The 16750-nt window shown below is 50.5% G+C and overlaps 1 protein-coding gene across 1 annotated transcript in view; it reads left to right on the forward strand.

Annotated features, from left to right (window-relative positions):
- The first annotated feature begins 1946 nt into the window (after positions 1 to 1946).
- Positions 1947 to 16750, forward strand: part of tlr18 (toll-like receptor 18) — a 55444-nt gene continuing 40640 nt past the window's right edge. The window contains exon 1 of the mRNA XM_056287013.1: positions 1947 to 2038. The gene's annotated coding sequence lies outside the window, so the exon portion shown is untranslated. The remainder of the gene's footprint in view (positions 2039 to 16750) is intronic.

The raw sequence follows: 16750 nt of genomic DNA on the forward strand, positions 1-16750 counted from the left end.
GCAATAGAAACTTCAATTGGTCCAGAATTCAGCTGCCCGTATCATTAGCAGAACTCCTTCCATAGATCTTATCACTCCTGTTCTTCACCAACTCCACTGGCTCCCTGTTAAATGCCGTATTGACTTCAAGATACTGCTTCTCACCTTTAAGACCCTTAATAACCTAGCTCCTTCGTGTCTTTCTGAAATCCTTCATATCCACATGCCCTCCCGCACTCTCAGATCCACTTCTACTCTCCAACTCACTGCACTTTTGGCCCGCTTGACAACCATAGGGTCTGTTCGTTCATTCAGTCATTCATCTTCAGCCGGGGTCGGGTTGCGGTGGCAGCAAGCTAAGTAGGGCACTCCAGATGTCCCTCTCCCCAGCAACGCCCTCCAGCCCTTCCTGGAGGATCCCAAGGCGTTCCCAGGCCAGACTGGACATGCAGTCCCGCAAGCGAGTTCCTGGTCTACCTCCCAGTTGGCCGTGACCGGTAAACAGCCAAAGGAAGGCGCCCAGGAGGCATCCTAATCAGATGCCCGAACCACCTAAACTGGCTCCTTTCGACGCAAAGGAGCAACGGCTCTACCCCGAGCTCCCTCCGGATGTCCGAGCTCCTCACCATATCTCTAAGGCTGAGCCCGGGCACCCTACGGAGGAAACTCATTTCAGCCGCTTGCATCCGCGATCTCACCCTTTCAGTCACTATCCAAAGCTCATGACCATAGGTGAGGGTTGGAACGAAGATTGACTGGTAAATTGAGAGCTTTACCTTCTGGCTCAGCTCCCTCTTCGCCACAACGGTCCGGTACAACGTCCGCATTACTGCTGATGCTGCACCAATCCGCCTGTCAATCTCCCACTCCATCCTACCCTCACTCATGAACAAGACCCCGAGATACTTGAACTCCTTCACTTGAGGCAACAACTCATCCCCAACCCGGAGGGAGCAATCCACCATTTTCCGGTAGAGAACCATGGCCTCCGACTTGGAGGTGCTGACTCTCATCCCAGCCATTACACACTCAGTTGCAAACCGCCCCAGTGCGCACTAGAGGTCGTGTTCTGATGAAGCCAACAAAACCACATCATCTGCGAAGAGCAGAGATGCAATTCTGAGGTTCCCAATTCGGACACACTCCTCACCTGGGCTGCGCCTTGAGATCCTGTCCATGAATATCACAAACAGAATCGGAGACAAGGGACAACCTTGGCGGAGTCCGACACCCACCAAAAACGTGTTTGACTTTGTCCCAAGAATGCGGACACCGCTCTCACTTTGGTTATACAGGGACCGGATGGCTTGTAGCAACTGCCCCGGTACCCCATACTCCCGCAGTACCCCCCACAGAGTGCCCCGGGGTACACAGTCATAAGCCTTCTGCAAGTCCACAAAACACATGTAGACTGGCTGGTCAAACTCCCATGCCCCCCTCAGCACTTCCGCAAGGGTAAAGAGTTGGTCCATTGTTCCACTGCCAGGACGCAATCCGCATTGATCCTCCTGGATCCGAGGTTCCACGATCGGACGGAGCCTCCTTTCCAGCACCCTAGAATAGACTTCCCCGGGGAGGCTGGGCAATATGATGCCCCGATAATTGGAGCACACACTCCAGTCCCCCTTTTCAAAATTCTTTTAGACCATGCGGTCTAAAAAAAATAATAAAAATAGGCAACTTTATTCTAATCGGGTAGTTCACTAAGTATCAAAAAAAACTTTTTTTTTTGGAGGCAAACAATGAAACAATGCTCCACAGTATCCTACAGACATTTCCACATTCCTGAGCAGCAACAAACACACACACACACACACACACACACACACACACACACACACACACACACACACACACACACACACACACACACACACTCGGAGAGCGAGAGCGAGAGCGAGAGCGAGAGCGAGAGCGAGACAGAGAAGGAAAATAAGTGCTTGGAGGGTTGTTCCTTGCAGATCCATCCGGTCCAGCCTCACTCCTCTCGACGTGCTCAGACAGGTCGTGCATTGAAGACCGAAATTCAGCCGCTCACTTCTCATCAAAGAAACTTCGGGTGAGTTCTTTTAAACATGTTTTTTCTTAAAACGTCATGGTGCTGCTTATTTCCAGACTTGTTATTCTCACAACTGTGGCCCACTTTTTTTCTCGTCAGGTACTGTCTTTACAAAGACATCATGGGAAGACAGACATGTGTCAGTCAGAAGTCTCTCACTAGCCTAGCATCCATGCAACTTTAGCATTTCATTGGTGAAATCAGCCATTATGCTCTGACCACATGCTGAGCCTTTTGATGGTGTTGAGCAATGACGCGTGGTCAGGGTAGGCAGGGTCATTTAATCAAAATAACCATACAACAAATTCATAACAACGTATAAAAATCTCACTCTAGTTACAAGTATGCTGCGTTATAACATATTCTTAATTATATTTTTAAGTCCTTGTCCTTTTTAAGCCCTTAAATTTCTAAGAGCAAAATGCCGTATAGTGCACAAGCAAGCTCGTCTGCTTTTTTTAATGGGAAGGGTAGGCTCTGCTTTTTTCAGGATTGCCTTTAACGTTGTGAATTTTGGAGTTTGCACGTGCGTATTGCGTAGCTTAAGGCGAAATCAACGGACGAGGAAAGGCACTGCTTACGACGGGAGTGCGAGCCAACCAGAGCCGTCAAGGTGCTAAACTGCTACAATGCCATAGATATTTGTCATATCAATAAAGCAAGCTTCTTTTTGCCCTGTGATGGCCTGGCGGCCTGTTCAGGGTGTCTCTCCGCCTGCCACCCAGTGACTGCTGGGATAGGCTCCAGCATCCCCGCGACCCGGATTCGGATAAAGCGGCTTGGATAATGGATGAATGGACGGATGAAGCGAGCTAGCTCATTTGAATTTGAACAGCTTAGCTACAAATCAGAGCGAAATCAGTAATGTCGACAATCGTACGTCTTCAAAGTTTTAATAAACTGGATTACCAGCAAAAATTACTTGTCCTCAAGCAAGGCAGGCCTACACCAGCTCTCCCTGACCTCTACCAGCTTAAAGGGCAGAAAATCACCCGATCATTGGTACATAAGGAAAGAGTGGCTATGCGACTCCGATGCTACCACCAGTAGGCTGTACTGCTTCCCTTGTTTGCTGTTTTCCAGACAGCAGGACAATGTATGGGGTAGATACCGGCTACTGTGACCCGAAGAACCTGCCTGCAGCGCTAGTCAAGCACGAGCGGTCCAGTTCACACATTCAACATAAAACAGAATTGAAAACCTTTGGAAACTGCACTCCGATCAACCTAGCTTGAAACGAGGCTACTTGCTAGGCTAGGCTACTTGCTACTTAGGGAACTGAATTGTTCATTTTTACAAATCTACACAAGTGTAGAGTTCACAAAGGCATGCAACTGTTTGGTTAGCTGAACTGAAGTGTTTAGTAATGGATTTTACAAATCTATACAACATCTCATCTCATCTCATCTCATCATCAGCCGGTTCTCCGGGGTCGGGTCGCGGTGGGTGGCAGCAAGCTAAGTAGGGCACTCCAGACGTCCCTCTCCCCAGCAATGCCCTCCAGCTCCTCCTGGGGGATCCCAAGGTGTTCTCAGGCCAGATTGGACATGTAGTCTCTCCAGCGAGTTCTGGGTCTAGCCCGGGGTCTCCTCCCAGTTGGATGTACCCGGAAAACCTCCAGTGGAAGGCTCCCAGGAGGCATCCTGATCAGATGCCTGAAACACCTCAACTGGCTCGGAGCAGCGGCTCTACTCCGAGCTCCTTCCGGGTGAAATAGGGTGCCTCACCCTATTTCTAAGGCTGAGCCCAGACACCCTACAGACGAAACTCACTTCAGCCACTTGTGAGGGTTGGAACGAAGATTGACTGGTAAATTGAGAGCTTTGCCTTCCGGCTCAGCTCCCTCTTCACCACAACACATGCACCAGTCCGCCTGTCAATCTACTGCTCCAGTTGAGCTGGACGGGGATCTAACTGCACAGGAGAAGCAATAATGATGGGATCCATGCTATTATATGTTTACCTTCTCACCATTTGACACCGAATATGCTGATGACACTTTGTATCTTATAAGTTTGCTTCTAAATGGTTTTGGGTAAAAGCATGCCCTCAGTGACTAACTGCTATTTTCACATGTATTGCCCAAAACGAGTGTTTTAACTGATCTATAGGTGACCTGAATACATATGCTCTGTCACCTCAGCACCCAGTTTATTTGCATGAATTCACTCTCAGTTCTGCTATCAGTCATTTTTATACATCATAATACTGGAAATGGATTAATGAAATTGTACATAATTTAAATATATGTATTTGTGTATTTTACATATATTAAATTACATATTTTTACCACAAAGGTTGTTTCTTTGTGCTGTGTTTGTGTTCTTTTCAGGTTATGTTTCAACAATACTCACAAATAGTATCTCATAACTGCTGTTTGTAGTGACCGCAATGAAATCCACAATGGTTTGGGAGCTCTAAGGCGAGGTAATGGTGTTTCACAGCTATCAAAACATATATAAAACTTCATATTGTGGAGTTAGAAAACAACGAGACAGGAGACGTGAGAGTAGACGTAGTCGAGGTAGTTTACTAGCTCCAACTTAGCATGTCATACATCTGACAACGACACTGAACTGACTGTGAACCGGAAGCGGAAGTGCATTATCTGACCCCTCGCCTCTTCCCTTAAAGGTACAAGGTACACCGTCCTCTTAGGTGAATGTCTCTCGATATATAGATGTGGGTCACCACACAGGCCCCCCCCAGAATTCACCTACACAAAACAATGCAAAACAGCAAAAGTGCAAGTCATGAACATAAAAATAGACTCTACAACAGAACAGTCAATGACATAGTGCAAAGTCACGGGGAAAACAGGTGACGAGTCGGGGGGCGGACCCTGCGGCCATAACGGCTGCGCTTCACAGGAGGGGAAACAGATGGGGCCGAAATCCGGGCCATAGGCGGGGCCGAAGCAGGAACAGAGGCAGGTGCCGGGGCCGACCTAGGAGGGCGTCCCCGCCGCGGGGGTAGGGCCAATTGCATTGGCTCCCCAATGTCCAAGTGAGGGGGCTTGAGACGATCTATAGCGACCCGCTCCGGCCTGTCCCCAATGTCCACCACAAAGTTCTTATCCCCCGCCTCCAGGACGCGGAAGGGCCCGTCGTATGGGGGCTGCAGCGGGGACCTATGGCTGTCGTGCCTAATGAAGACATACCTCGCCGATGGCAGATCCTTGGGGACGTAGGACCGGGGGAGGCAGTGTTGAGACATCGGAACGGGAGCGAAGGCACCGGCAGCGCTCTGGGACGCACTGAGGTGAGAGGCGGCCGACCAGGGAGCCGTAGCATCCCGAAGAAACTCCCCCGGAACCCGCAGGGGCTGGCCATACACCAGCTCAGCGGAGGAGGTCTGGAGGTCTTCCTTCGGGGCCGAACGCAGGCCGAGCATGACCCACGGGAGCCGGTCCATCCAGTCGCAGCCAGTGAGGCTTGCCCGCAGAGCGGCTTTCATGTCCCGATGGAACCGCTCACAAAGTCCGTTGCTCTGCGGGTTGTACGCCGTAGTGCGGTGGATCTTCACCCCCAGGTGCTCAGCGACCGCCGTCCAGAGCTCCGAGGTAAACTGGGAGCCCCGGTCGCTCGTGATGTCACCCGGCGTGCCGAAACAGGCCACCCAGCAGCCGATGAACGCCCGTGCTACCTCTGCTGTCGTCGTGGAGGACAAGGGAATAGCCTCTGGCCACCTGGTGGCCCCGTCCACAATAGTGAGGAGGAACGTATAACCACGGGAGGGGGGCAGGGGACCCACCAGGTCAACATTGACGTGGTCAAACCGCCTCTCTGGAACCACAAACGGCGCCAAAGGGGCCTTGGTATGGCGGTGCACCTTGGCGCGTTGGCACGCCACACACGAGCCGGCCCAGGCTCTAACATCCTTACGGAGCCCAGGCCAAACAAACTTGACGCTCACCAGCTTGGTCGAGGCCTTCACTCCCGGGTGGGAAAGGCCGTGGACGGTGTCAAAAACTCGGCGCCGCCAGGAAGTAGGCACCAGGGGGCGCGGTTGACCGGTGGAGACGTCACAGAGGAGGGTGGTGTTGGCCGCGTCGAACGTCACGTCCTCCAGCCGTAGCGCCGTAGGGGTCGACCGGTAGTCTTGAACGGTCGCCTCCTTGGCTTGGTCCGCTGCCATAGCGGCGTAGTCGAGTCCCAAGTGAACGGCGTTAACAACCGCCCGTGAAAGGCAGTCGGCGACGGAGTTATCCTTGCCCGACACGTGTTGTATGTCCGTGGTAAACTCGGAAACCGCCGCGAGATGGCGCTGCTGACGCCCAGACCACAGTTCTGAGGTTTTGGCCATACAGAACGTCAGCGGTTTGTGGTCCACGAAAGCGGTGAACTGTCGGCCCTCCAATAGGAACCTAAAGTTGTTTACTGAAGAACGCCAACGGCCGAGGCCATTCGGGGACAGTAAACGGTCTGCCTTCTCCAGCTCCGACAGTTCAAATAGTTTCAGGAGGAATGTCTTTACAGCATCGTACTTGCCAGCAGCTGGCGGATCTTCCAACAGTGTCATTGCTCGCGCCGTTGTCGATGCATCAAACGCCGCCACTACGTGGAAGTACTGCGTTGCATCCTGCGTTATCCCTCTCAGCTGGAACTGGGCTTCCACATGTCGAAACCACGGCCGCGGATTATGCTGCCAAAAGTCGGGTAGCTTCACAGTAGCGGCGTAAATGCTAGCGTTAGCAATAGCCATGTTGTTAGCACCGGCGTCGGGAGCGGGTACCGCGGCAGCATTATTCCCGGCGTCTTCGTTGTCAGACATACTCGTATTAGTAGTTCGATCACGTCGGGGTCACCAATGTGGAGTTAAAAAACAACGAGACAGGAGAGTAGACGTAGTCGAGGTAGTTTACTAGCTCCAACTTAGCATGTCATACATCTGACAACGACACTGAACTGACTGTGAACCGGAAGCGGAAGTGCATTATCTGACCCCTCGCCTCTTCCCTTAAAGGTAGACCGTCCTCTTAGGTGAATGTCTCTCGATATATAGATGTGGGTCACCACAATATACTTTTTTTTCATAAATTTATTTCTAGTTTTCCCCTTATCCCACTCGATTACAATGGCATATGGCCGGAACTCTTGTCGAATAACTCCCCTGGCTCACGTTTCCACAGGAAGGAGATAGTCGTAACACCAGCTTCCTTCAAACTTTTATTCATTTATTTATTTTTATTTTTTATTAGCTTCCTTCAAACTCGTGTCGGCTGCTCTCGCTATTTTACACGCTGAAGCCTCGCATGGATTGCATCACCTTCAGGCCGCGAAGGAGACGTAGGGAGAATGCTTTCAGTTGCTTGGCTGCAGGCGCCCGGGTGGGCCAGAGGGGTCGCTGGAGAACGACGAGTCCCCGAACACTATACCGATCTACACCCACTATTCCTCGGGTAAGGGTGGCCTAATGAATGAATGCCTTACCCCGTGGACGCTCTGACGGTGACCGGTTACGGCGAGTCTGGGATACGAACCTCCCAGCCACAAGAACGGCGGTTTATTCCGCTCGGCCAACAGAGCGGCCAACTTCATATACTTTGACAATATTTTTGTTGAGGTTTTCGTTTGGAATGTGGTTCAGCAATATTCTAGAATTCTGTGGCAGTTGGAAGAATGAAGAAGGATCAGATTGTTATAAAACATTAGAGAGCACAAAAGGGTGTAATATGGATTTGTGAATGCCCACTGCCTACCCAGCCACGTCACGCATAGTACGCGCGCGCATTTTGGCAGCAAAAGAGGCAACTTCTCCATCTCCAATCAATGCAGAGTGCAAGTGGATTTTTGATCGACTGATATTTACATTTTTAAAATGTCATCTTGTTGTGTTGTGGGTTGCCAGAGCAGGTCTAGCAAAACTAAAGGCTGTAGTGGTTATGGGGCTACATAATTCCCCTTATTGAGCTAGTAGGAACGTTAGTTTACAGCTGCTGTTTCCTCGGTTCGGGTTTACAGTGACACACTTCCGCTGCGCGGGTTTTTTGTTGTTGTTGTAATGGTGGAAGGAATAATTGGTGCACGTTGTGTAGCCGAAAGAGAAAGTTGTCACGACTCCTGCTTGAGCTCCTCTACACTGGTGACCCCGACGTTTGTCTCTTGGTAGTTATCAGAGACAATCTTTCGAACGAACATGGTTGACGAAATCAACGCGGTTTCTCTCAAATTGCCAGAGTTCTGGGAGTCATCGGCAACGACATGGTTCGCCCAGGCGAAAGCGCAGTTTGCTATCCGCAAACTAACGGATGATGCTACTAAATACTACTACGTGGTATCGGCGCTCGGGTGTTCGACTGCAATTAGAGTGGTGAGTCTCCTTACAAATCCTCCGGCGGCAGACAAATACAAGGGGCTCAAAGATCCCCTCTTGAAGATTTTTGAACTTTCCGACGCCGAGAGGGCCCACCGTCTCTTTTCTCTGCAAGGCTTGGGTGACAGCAAGCCATCCGAGCTTATGGACAAAATGCTGAATCTGCTGGGACCGGCGCACACACCTGATTTCCTCTTTGTCCAACTGTTTCTGCGACAACTGCCTGCTCAGGTGCGGACCGCTTTGGCTAACACCAGCATTACCGATTGCCGCAAGCTAGCTGAAGAAGCTGAGAAGTTCCTCCTGGCCAGCCAACAGCAGCACTGCGCGTCCGCGCTCACCCCTGCCCACCCCCACACGCCACCACCTGGTGACTCCATGGTGGTCGCCGCGGCAACCCCCGGTCGGCGACAGGAGCCCGGCCTGTGCTTTTACCATGCAAAGTTCGGGGCCAAGGCGAAAAAGTGCACCTCCCCGTGCAATTTCAGCTCGTCGGGAAACGCTAAGGCCGGCGCTCACTAGTGGCCATGGGCGTCGGCGGGGAGGACAACAGGCTACTTTTCCTGCGAGACTCCATCTCAGGGCGGTGTTTCCTATGCGACACTGGGCGCAGAGGAGTGTCGTACCTGCATCGAGTGTGGACGCCCTGTCGGGCGCTCACGGCCCTCCCATGGAAGCTGCTAACGGCGGCTCTATCCGTACGTACGGCACGAGGCACAATGACATGTGTTTTAACGGACAGCGGTTCAGCTGGCATTTTGTCACCGCCGACGTGGCATTTCCCCTCCTCGGTGCAGATTTCCTTTGTGCTCATGGGCTGCTGGTGGACGTCAGGAATCCACGCCTGATTGACGCCGTCACCTTCGCTTCACACGCGTGTGCACTAAGCGATACAGGCTCCGCCAGGCTGTCCAGCATGCTCTCCAATGAGGACGTGTTTCTCCATCTTCTCTCCGAGTTCCCTGACCTCACTCAGCCCACATTCTCGTCATCTACGACCAAACATGGGGTTGAGCACCACATCGTCACCACCGGCCCGCCGGTGCACGCCCGAGCTCGGCGCCTCGACCCGACCCGACCAAGCTCTCTGTCGCCAAGGCGGAGTTTGAGAACATGGAGCGCCTCGGCATCATCCGTCGCTCCAGCAGCCCGTGGGCTTCACCCCTCCACATAGTGCCTAAGCCTGGCGGTGGGTGGCGTCCATGTGGTGACTACCGTCGGCTCAATGACGCAACAACACCGGACCGCTACCCGGTCCCTCATATCCAAGATTTCTCCGCCCACCTGGCTGGGAAAGTGATATTTTCCGGGGCCGTGCCTATAGTCCCCGAGCCATAGGACCCTTTCGAAAAAAAAGGTCCCATATTCCCCGTTTCCCCCTAAAAAGGTCCTATAATCCCCGTTGCAATAGAAAGGTCCGATATTCCCCGGTCTCATACAAAGCGGGGAACATAGGACCCGGGGACTATAGGGAGGACCCACCTCGTCCGTGGATACCACCAGGTATCCAGCAGAGCCGTGATGTGGGAGCACAAGGCCTGCTTTACATGTGCAGTGGCCGCACACAACGGTTCCATCCTTCTTCACAGACACCCATGGTTTCAGCTGGGTCGCAGGCAGAGCCTGACTATGATGGACCTGAAATTACAGCTAGTGCAGGCGGGTCATTCCATGGAAAGTGTTAAGATTGGACTTTGGAAGTTTGAGGTTTTTGATCATAACCAAATATTATATATAATTATATATTTTTTATATATTTTAACCAAAAATTATGCATTTTTAATTTAATTAACACATTTCATATGAAGAGGGAAGTATTTTTGCTCATAAGAACAATAAAAGTCTGAGATTTATGTGATATTTTTTAAGTGTTACCTTACATGAATGTGAGAAATGGTCAGAGTGGACATGAGAAAATGATTGTAATTTAACAAAAACAACTAAAAATATACAAATTGTATATTTATTATTTAATTGTATTTTGCTTCATGCTAACCGGTACACTTGAATCAGTGGCTTCAGACACTGAAAACATTACTGACAGTGTTATGCCTCCTTGTCCCCTTTGAATGTTGTGGACTAAAACTTAACACTTTCTATGGAATGACCCCAATGCTAGCTAGATGGTGTCGAGAATCACCTTCGTGGTCCTCGTCCCCGAGTCCGTTGATGTGAAGAAAACAGCCACCACGTCTTAGGAGATTAAAATGATTTTATTGAGTACAGATCTGGAGACACACTGCCAATCCGTCGTGTGTGTCTGACTTTCTTTGTGTGTCAGCTTCTTTATATGCTAAACCTCCTTTGTTCATTCATCACACATGACCTTGATTTTCCTGTCCACTAGGTTTGGTCAATGCTCCCTTTCATGGTTGAGCTTTAGGGAGTGCTCATCCTGTCTGGACCTGCAACTCTTAAGCGGGGGCCCTCCTTGCACCGGACACGGTATCTCTCCCAAGGCCTCAGAGGAGGGGAACCCCACACATTCCGTGCGAGGCACGCAATATATTTTATCGACATGAATGTGTCTTTCTTCACCCTCTGTTCTGGTTGCACACATTGGTTACATACAGAGTAATACAAATAATACCTTGGTTACATACATAGTGATACAAATACACTCGGATTATATGTAATATCAATCAACAATCCCCCCTTTTGATCTCTAAGGAGATCACTAAAAGGCTTCTAACTCCGGTTCTACAGGGTTCAGGGCTAACAGGGGCATCATAGGGGGCGGTAGTTCCCCGTCTTTACGCTCAATAGCCGTGATGATGAGCCGGTTTACCAGGGAACGCAGGCAGGGTATGAAGCAACAACCGCAAGTAACTAGTATAGCCAGGAATACGCCGAGGGAAAGGAGGAGGGACATTACAATACCCTTCCACTTGCCAAATAGGGAAGCGAGCCATCTTTCAAACGGGTTGGCAATCCCAGAGTGCTCATGCATGGTCTGTGATAATGCCCTCAGACCCTCGAGGGCTCGTGTAACAGATCCATCTGGGGCGGTGTTATTGGGAATGAAAGTACAACACTGGTCCCCAAACATAGAGCAAACACCCCCTTTTTCGGCTAGGAGCATATCCAGGGCCATCCTATTCTGTATGGTCATAAGGGAGGTAGACAAGCCTGCTACGGCATCCCTGGTCAGGTTAGCCAGTCTCAGGATATTGTAGTGGATATAGCTAATGCGATCCACATTCTTGTGGGGGAGCACCGGGAAGAGTGCACTGATTAGGGGCATGTTTTCAAACCCGGCGGCCACCTGGTCAACCAGTTTGTACTCATCCGGAACCCCCCGGGGCACCCCGATAGCGTCGATATACGTGGGGCCGCCTTTGGACAAGTCGAAATCTTGGGGAGACGTGTCCCTGCGCGGCCGATGGCCGGATTCCTGGGAACGGTGTAAACCGATCAGGGTGACCGGGAGGGACAGACGGACCAGAGCGCAGTGACCAATCCAGTCGGATGGCAACCTAGCGTGGAGGGTAATACTGCCGCAGTACCAGAATAGGTCGGCCCGCTGACGTGTGAGACGGGTGACATTACCCCAGCCTGTCATATTGACCGTGCGGCAGCACCAGTCTGAGGGAATAGTGCCTACGTCGGTACCTGTGTCGTTGTTATTCAGGAAGCAAGTAAAATTACTTTTAACCGGGACAAAAGCGGGCGGGACCAAATCCTTTTTTCCCTTCTTACCGACCACTGGGTAGATCAGGGAGAGGCCAGAGCAGTTAACAGGCACTGGGTTCATCATAATGGCCATCAGGCAGTGAAACCCACCGGCGTCGTCCACATGAGTTGGTGCAGGGACGGTAATAAGAACGGGTCGGGCCGAAGAGCAGGCTACACACCCCTCCATACCACGTTCTGCAGCGGTGGCGGAGAGCCACTCCAGCCACATAGTCCGTCCCGCATACCCGGTGGCATAATACACTATGTCAGTTGGGTTAATACGATGAGGGTCGACCCGTTTTACCACGGGATCCTCGTGCTTTTGATCCACCCAGGTGACTCGAAAGAAACTCTGGGGATCCCTACCCGCGACATCGAGCCCGATGGTATACAGGGTGTCGTTTACACCTTTAAATGGGCACAGCTCCACCAACCCCTTGCCTCTCCGGTTCTTGTCAACATCTGTAAACGCATGTCCGGCCAAACCGAACTCAATACCCTTCTGCTGATCTACCGTGTCCTCTATGGATATCATGAGGGTCTTACCGTCCCCTCCTAACTGCACTTTTATGTACTTCTCGTAGTCCTTCTTACGGGAGGTGCCGATATTCCCGGTGTATGCATCCACATAAGACCACTTATAACAACTCGGCCAAAATACCTTGCGACATATGTAAACGGGTTGTCGTTTCCAGTAATCGTCCTGCCCCTTCGGGCAGGGGAATAGGTCACACAGCCTTACCCGATATGTGGCTTTGGTCCCTACAGGATGGGTCCAATTGACCCATGAGCTATGCCACCACTTACCAAAATAACAGCGGAACTCTTCCCCCCTTTTACCTCTTCCCTCTTTGCCCGGCTCTGGGTTAAATCAAAAGCCCAGACGCACCCGGTCAGCCACATCACCACGGCCAGAGCCCCAACCGCAAACCTAATTTCTACATGATGGTGAGTTCTTTTGACCGTCATGGCGCCGGCTGCTGGGTCGCCGATCAGCTGGACCGTTCCTCCCGAATCGGCTTCTTCTAGCCGGCTATGTGATCGTCCGGCCGGGCTCCTCTATGACCTAGGGGAGAGGTTACCAGCACTTTCACCCTGTTCCAAGCTAACGGTGTGGTTTGGTGCTTCGCTGGAATCTGGTCTCTCTTCCTGGGGGGACGTTGCCTCCTGTAGGCCCTCTTGTATAGCGTCTAGGGTCCGTCCGGGCTCCTCCGCGACAGCACACTGGCTCCAATGGTACCAGACGTCTCCTTTCCCTTTCAACCGGACTGCGTGAGACGTCCTCTCTACCACCTCGTAGGGTCCGGTCCACCGGGGCTCCGCCCACTTCCGCTTAATGGCTCGCAACAGGATCCACCGCGCCTGGGGGAGGGTGGATTCCGGTGCTGGCGCGCGTCTTTCGCCAACCTGTCGGGAGAGATCTGAAACCAAAGCCTGTAATTCTTTAAAACATGTGCTTTTAGTTCCCCCCATTGACTCTAGTCCCTCCGTTGAGGCCGCCCCTGGCCCCGGAAACTGTCGCCCCGTCATTAATTCATATGGGGTGAACCCGGTCCTCTGATTGATTGATGACCTAATCGTCATTAGTGCCAAGGGAAGGGATTCAACCCAATTCATTTTAGTTTGAGCACAAATCTTAGCCAGTTTTTGTTTGAGGTTTTGATTCATTCTTTCTACCTTGCCCTGGGACTGTGGATGGTATACGGTCCCAAAGGCGTGTTTCAGTCCTAATAGGCTCTCGACCTTTCTGAGGTCGGCCCCCTTGAAATGAGATCCGTTGTCGGAGCGGATTTTGGAGGGGAATCCATGTCGAGGAATGTAATGGTTAATCAAGCATTTTATAACAGTGGCGCTATCTTCCTTTTTTGCCGGCCATGCCTCCGGCCACCCTGTCAATTGATCCACACACACCAACAAATACTGGTATCCTTTCACCCTCTTGGCTTCCCCCATATCCGTATAATCCAATACCACCTCTTGTCCTGGACACGAGATCAGGGGAAATCCCCCCATTTCAGGTTTTATGGTGGGGCGAGGATTATACTGAGTGCAAATGGGGCAACTCTTGACGTGGTATTTAGTCATGTCGGTCAAAAAAGGATGCCACCAATGGCAAAGATTTCGATTCATCTGAACAGCCCCTACATGCCCTATTCCGTGGGCCTCCTAAAGAGCCTTCCTTCTAATCCCTGGTGGCAGGACTATTCGGCCATCGGGTCCTCTCCATAACCCCCCACATTCCGTTGCTCCGCGCTGTACCCACACTGCTTGCTCCTGTATCCCTGCCTTTCCTTGAAAATATTTTATGGTCTCCTGGTCCCATATTTCACTAACTTCCTCCTGTTCTGTTGTCATCATTTGATGAGCCGTCAAATATCCTGTCACTTGCTTCGCCACCCTATCTACTTCCTGATTTCCCTTGGCTACCAGAGTATTTCCCACATCGTGCCCTTTACATTTTACCACTGCTACCTGTTCTGGTAGGTGAATGACCTCAATTAGTCTCTTGATATCCGACTTGTGTTTAATGGGCTTCCCTCCTGCGGTGATAAACCCCACTCGCTGCCATTGGGGAATCTCTAAATGCACCACCCCTACTGCGTATGCCGAGTCTGAGTATATGGTTACCCTTTTTCCTTTTCCCCACTCCAGGGCCGCAATCAGCCCTCTTATTTCAGCCCTCTGTGCTGACATTTGTCCCTCTAGTTTTTCTGCTACTACAGTTTCGAGCCCTGTCTCTGTCTGTCTTACCACCGCATATCCTGCCTGGAGGCCCTTTTGCTCATCCCGATAGCAACAGCCATCCGTGTACAACACTATAGCCCCTGGTATAGCCTGAGCTTCCAAATCTGGTCTTATTGTTTCCTCTTGTTCTACCCGTCTTTCACATTCGTGTGGTTCCCCCGTTCCCATTCTATCCACCATGTTTATCCCTTCGTGGATAAATGTCACGTTTGGTGCCTCCAAGGCCTTTGTTATTCTCTGTTGTCTCAGCGGTGTCATAGTAAAACGTTGTGAGTTAACATAGGCTATTACACTGTGTGTTGTTAGGACCGTCAGTGGGTGACCCATCACAATGTGTGCTGTTTTTTGTAAAATTTTTGCTACGCCTGCTGCATGTTGTGTACACGGCGGGTGTCGCTTCTCGGTGGCGTCCAACAGTATGCTAGCATACATCAAAATCCTTCTTCCCCCCCCTTTTTTCTGAAACAGAATGCCATTTACTGTGCCGTCTGTTTCAGAAACATCCAAATAGAAGGGTAGGGTGTGATCTGGAATAGCAAGTTCAGCGCTTTGGGCCAAGCGTTGCTTCAAGGCAATGAAAGCGGTTTCTGCCTCGGGAGTCCAGAGCAGTGAGGCGAGAATTTGTCGAGAATCACCTTCGTGGTCCTCGTCTGGTCCGTGAGCACATCGGTAGGAAGAAGGTACGGGTCGGTAGCTAACCCTGCTATCGCTAGCTTCTCCACATATCGCTCTTTGTGCCGTCCTACAAGGTGACTCACTTCACAGGACAACTCCACAACATTACTCTGACTATTGGTAGCCATCACTTAAATTTAAACTATAATAGCTACTCATTCTTCGCAATATTTTGTTTGTTTTTGTTGTTCGCTTTTGAATTTCCCGGTCTATCACTTCCTGCCGTCCGTCATGGCGCAGTCTCCCTCGTCACATGATAATTGTGACGTGTCTGCAAAGGGTGACTAGACAAGTTTACGTGGCAGCTCCGGTCCATTTCCGCATTCAGGCCACCCCATGCTTTTCTTTTCCGGTGTAACGAGTAGCTACCTGGTTACCACAGTTCAGGGAAAGGGTTTTCTTTGGTTGGTTTTTTGGCAATGTAGTGATGGGAACAAACAGACGTTTTTCGATGGTTTCTTCAAATTCAAAGCCTTCAACCACATCCGTGATTCGAAATCTGCTGTTGGTTTTCTGTGGAAGGAAAACAATGGAATGCAGGGACATTGCCGTTTTGTGGCAGGTCGATGGGCAAAACAGTCTCTATCCAACCACTCATTCAGGCGTTTCCGTGTATTAGTACAGCCACGCACCGCACAATGTGTCCCTGAACTAATTTCTTTTAATTTTCTAATGTCCCATTTTAATGTTTAATGTTGTTGAAGATATCGCAGATCTAGGCTTGCATGTTTACATCCGGCTACGGTTGTTTAGACCGGAAGAACAATGCACCCCGGCGCCCTAGGTAAGGGCGGGAAAACTCGTCTATAGGTATGTGTAAAGCAGACTTAAATAGAAAGATCAGATAATGACTCAGGTGAATCATCCCGTCATGAGTGCATTGAGAATACATTTGTCATACAGAGGAAGAAAAAAAAAATTTTGTACAGACCAAGTTCAAGTCCACTCGTTTTAAGTCCTCTCAGAGTTAAAATAAAATGTACTTTCTGTAAAATATCGAACGTCTTCATACCTACTGGCTACTGTCATATAACACAATCAACTCCAACAGTAACAATCCCATGAGGCCTTGCGCTCCCCCAGCGCAGCTCCGCCGGTCGCTACAGGTAGCCGGTTTCACAAGTTGTACTTCCGGCATTTAATTAAATAAATTTACCTTTAATTTTGGCTGATGTAAAAAAATTCAACTTCGTTTTCAGTTGCAAATGAGAGATTTAGATGAAGTGGACTTGAGGTAAACTGAACCTGTGTGTTAGTTTGTCCTGTTGACGCCGTCGTGAATCAGTCTACTGGTTTTGTTTT

Source organism: Lampris incognitus, chromosome 9 (genome assembly GCF_029633865.1).
Source record: "Lampris incognitus isolate fLamInc1 chromosome 9, fLamInc1.hap2, whole genome shotgun sequence".
Lineage (NCBI taxonomy): Eukaryota > Metazoa > Chordata > Actinopteri > Lampriformes > Lampridae > Lampris > Lampris incognitus.